Here is a 4,788-nt window from a genome sequence, read left to right as displayed (position 1 = left end):
AATCATGAAATCAAAAATATTTTTTGTGTTTCTTGTTTGAGTCTAGAGTCAAGTTTTAAGTTTGGTGTCAACTGCATCTTTTTAATTTTCCAAAAATTTATTTTTGAAAATTTCATGCATTACATTCTTCATGATCTTCAAGTTGTTCTTGGCCAGTCTTCTTGTTCGATCTTCATATTTTCTTGTTTTGTGTCTTTTCTTGATTTTCATATGCATTTTCAATTTGTTAATGTCTAAAGAATAAAAATTTTTAAGTTTGGTGTCTGGCATGTTTTCTTTTCTTGAAAATTTTTCAAAAATAAGTTCTTGGTGTTTATCTTGACATTCAAAGTGTTCTTGGTGTTCATCTTGACATTCATAGTGTTCTTGCATGCATCACATGTTTTGATCCAAAATTTTCATGCATTGAGTCAATTTTGTGTTTTTCTCTTTCATCATTAAAAATTCAAAAATCAAAAAAATATCTTTCCCTTTTTCACTCATAAATTTTCGAAAATTTGAGTTGACTTTTTCAAAACTTTTTAAAATTTAGTTGTTTCTTATGAGTCAAATCAAATATTCAATTTGAAAATCCTATCTTTTTCAAAATCTTTGTCAAAACTCAAATCTTTTTTTCTCTTATTTATTTTCGAAAATTATAAAAATATTTTTCAAAAATATTTTTCTTAATTCTATCTCATAATTTTCGAAAATATTACTAACAATTAATATGATTGATTCAAAAATATTAAGTTGTTACTTGCCTAGTAAGAAAGATTCAACCTTTAAATTTTAAAATCATATCTTTTTGTTTCTTGTTAGTCAAGTAATCAACTTTAGCTTTAAAAATCAAATCTTTTTAAATTTCTTTTTCAAATCTTTTTCAAATTCAATTTCAAAATCTTTTCTAACTTCTTTCCTAACTTCTTATCTTTTTAAAATAAATTTTAAATCATTTTCAATCAATCTTTTCTTTTTGTTTCAGTCATATCTTATTAAATTTAAATCATATCTTTTTCAAAAACAAATTTTAAATCTTTTCTAATCAATCAATATTATCTTTTTGTTTCAATCATATCTTTTTCAAAACTACCTAACTAATCCTCTCTCTCTTATTTTCGAAAATTCCCTCTCTCCTTTTTCAAAATTCCTTTTTAATTAACTAATTGTTTTAATTTTAATTTAATTTCAACTTTAATTTTTGAAATCTAACTTTCAATTTTAATTTTTATTTTAATTAAATTTCGAAATTCTCTCTCTCATCTCCTTCTATTTATTTATTCATCTACTAACACTTCTCTCCCATCCAAAAATTCGAACACCACCTCCCTCTCTGTGTTCGAGTTTTTCCTCTTGTCTTCTTTACATTACATTCTTTTCTTCTTCTACTCACACAAAGGAACCTCTCTCTACTGAGGCAAAGAGGATCCCTATTATTTTCTGTTTTCTTCTTTTTCATATGAGCAGGAGAAAGGACAAGAACTTTCTTGTTGAAGCAGATCCTGAACCTGAAAGGACTCTGAAAAGGAAACTAAGAGAAGCTAAAATACAACAATCTAGAGACAACCTTACAGGAATTTTTGAACAGGAAGAGGAGATGGCAGCCAAAAATAATAATAATGCAAGGAGGATGCTTGGTGACTTTACTGCACCTAATTCCAATTTACATGGAAGAAGCATCTCCATCCCTACCATTGGAGCAAACAACTTTGAGCTTAAACCTCAATTAGTTTCTCTGATCCAACAGAACTGCAAGTTTCATGGACTTCCATCTGAAGATCCTTTTTAGTGTTTAACTGAATTATTGCAGATCTGTGATACTGTTAAGACCAATGGGGTTGATCCCGAGGTCTACAGGCTTATGCTTTTCCCGTTTGCTGTGAGAGACAGAGCTAGAGTGTGGTTGGACTCTCAACCCAAAGATAGCCTGAACTCTTGGGATAAGCTGGTCACGGCTTTCTTAGCCAAGTTCTTTCCTCCTCAAAAGCTGAGTAAGCTTAGAGTGGATGTTCAAACCTTCAGACAAAAAGAAGGTGAATCCCTCTATGAAGCTTGGGAGAGATATAAGCAACTGACCAAAAAGTGTCCTTCTGACATGCTTTCAGAATGGACCATCCTGGATATATTCTATGATGGTTTGTCTGAATTAGCTAAGATGTCATTGGATACTTCTGCAGGTGGATCCATTCACCTAAAGAAAACGCATGCAGAAGCTTAAAAACTCATTGACATGGTTGCTAACAACCAGTTCATGTACACTTCTGAGAGGAATTCTGGGAGTAATGGGACGCCTCAGAAGAAGGAAGTTCTTGAAATTGATACTCTAAATGCCATACAGGCTCAGAACAAAATATTGACTCAGCAAGTCAATATAATTTCTCAAAGTCTGAATGGAATGCAAGCTGCATCCAACAGTACTCAAGAGGCATCTTCTGAGAAAGAAGTTTATGATCCTGAGAACCCTGCAATAGCAGAGGTAAATTACATGGGTGAACCCTATGGAAACACCTATAATCCTTCATGGAGAAATTACCCAAATCTCTCATGGAAGGATCAACAAAAGCCTCAACAAGGTTTTAATAATGGTGGAAGAAACAGGTTTAGCAAAAGCAAGCCTTTTCCATCATCCACTCAGCAACAGACAGAGAATTCTGAGCAGAATCCATCTAGCTTATCAAATTTAGTCTCTGATCTATCTAAGGCCACTGTGAGTTTCATGAATGAAACAAGATCTTCCATTAGAAATTTGGAAGCACAAGTGGGCCAACTGAGTAAAAGAGTCACTGAAACCCCTCCTAGTACTCTCCCAAGCAATACAGAAGAAAATCCAAAAGGAGAGTTCATGGCCATTGATTTAGCCATCATGGCTGAACCCACAAGAGAGGAGGAGGACATAAATCCCAGTGAGGAAGACCTCCTGGGACGTCCAGTAATCAATAAGGAGTTTCCCTCTGAGGAACCAAAGGAATCTGAGGCTCATCTGGAGACCATAGAGATTCCATTAAACCTCCTTATGCCATTCATGAGCTCTGATGAATATTCTTCTTCTGAAGAGAATGAGGATGTTACTGAAGAGCAAGTTACCAAGTACCTTAGTGCTATCATGAAGCTGAATGCCAAATTATTTGGTAATAAAACTTGGGAAGATGAACTTCCCTTGCTCACCAATGAACTGAGTGATCTGGATCAACTGAGATTGCCTCAGAAGAAACAGGATCCTGGAAAATTCTTAATACCTTGTACCATAGGCACCATGACCTTTAAGAAGGCTCTATGTGACCTTGGGTCAGGGATAAACCTCATGCCACTCTCTGTAATGGAGAAACTGGAAATCCTTGAGGTACAGGCTGCCAATTTCTCATTAGAGATGGTAGACAAATCTATAAAAATGGCTTATGGACTAGTAGAGGACGTGTTAGTAAAGGTTGAAGGCCTTTACATCCCTGTTGATTTCATAATCCTAGACACTGGGAAGGATGAGGATGAATCCATCATCCTTGGAAGACCCTTCCTAGCCACAGCAAGAGCTGTGATTGATGTAGACAGAGGAGAATTGATCCTTCAACTAAATGAGGACAACCTTGTGTTTAAAACTCAAGAATCTCCTTCTGTAACCATGGAGAGGAAGCATGAAAAGCTTCTCTCAGTACAGAGTCAAACAAAGCCCCCACAATCAAACTCTAAGTTTGGTGTTCGGAGGCCTCAGTCAAACTCTAAGTTTAGTGTTGAATCCCCACATCCAAACTCTAAGTTTGGTGTTGGGAATCTATAAAATTGACCTGATCACCTGTGTGGCTCAGTGAGAGCCCACTGTCAAGCTATTGACATTAAAGAAGCGCTTGTTGGGAGGCAACCCAATTTTTATTTATCTAATTTTATTTTTATCTTTATTGTTCTTTCAGGTTTTATTAGGTTCATGATCATGTGGAGTCACAAAATAAATACAAAAATTCAAAAAACAGAATAAAAAACAGCAGAAGAAAAATCACACCCTGGAGGAAGGACTTACTGGCGTTTAAACGCCAGTAAGGAGCATCTGGTTGGCGTTCAACGCCAGAACAGAGCATGGATCTGGCGTTGAACGCACAGAACAAGCAACATCCTGGCGTTTAAACGCCAGGAATACACCCTGAGAAGAGCTGGCACTGAATGCCAGAAACAAGCATGAAGCTGGCGTTCAACGCCAGAAACATGCTGCACATGGGCGTTGAACGCCCAGAATAAGCATCACTTCGGCGTTTAAATGCCAGAAATTCTTGCAAAGGTATTTTGCATGCTTAATTGGTGCAGGGATGTAAATCCTTGACACCTCAGGATCTGTGGACCCCACAGGATCCCCATATACCTCCACTCACCTTCCCTCCTCATAATCCTATATCACCCTTTTTCCAAGAACCCTTCACCAATCACCTCAATCTCTCATCCCTTCTGTTTTCCATTCACCACTCACATCCATACAACCCACCTACCTTCAAAATTCAAAATCTCTTTCCCACCCAATCCCACCCATATAGCCGAATACACGCATCCCTCCATATATTCTTCTCCTTCTTCTATTCTTTCTTCTTTTGCTCGAGGGCGAGAAACATTCTAAGTTTGGTGTGGTAAAAGCATAGCTTTTTTGTTTTTCCATAACCATTGATGGCACCGAAGGCCAGAAAAACCTCTAGAAAGAGGAAAGGGAAGACAAAAGCTTCCACCTTCGAGTCATAGGAAATGAAGAGATTCATCTCAAGGGTCTATAGCTCAGTGGTAGAACATTTGATTGCAAATCAAGAGATCCCTGAGATACCTCAGGGGATACATTTT

The sequence above is a fragment of the Arachis ipaensis genome, chromosome B03 (genome assembly GCF_000816755.2).
Source record: "Arachis ipaensis cultivar K30076 chromosome B03, Araip1.1, whole genome shotgun sequence".
NCBI lineage: Eukaryota > Viridiplantae > Streptophyta > Magnoliopsida > Fabales > Fabaceae > Arachis > Arachis ipaensis.
This window is presented reverse-complemented; position numbering follows the sequence as displayed.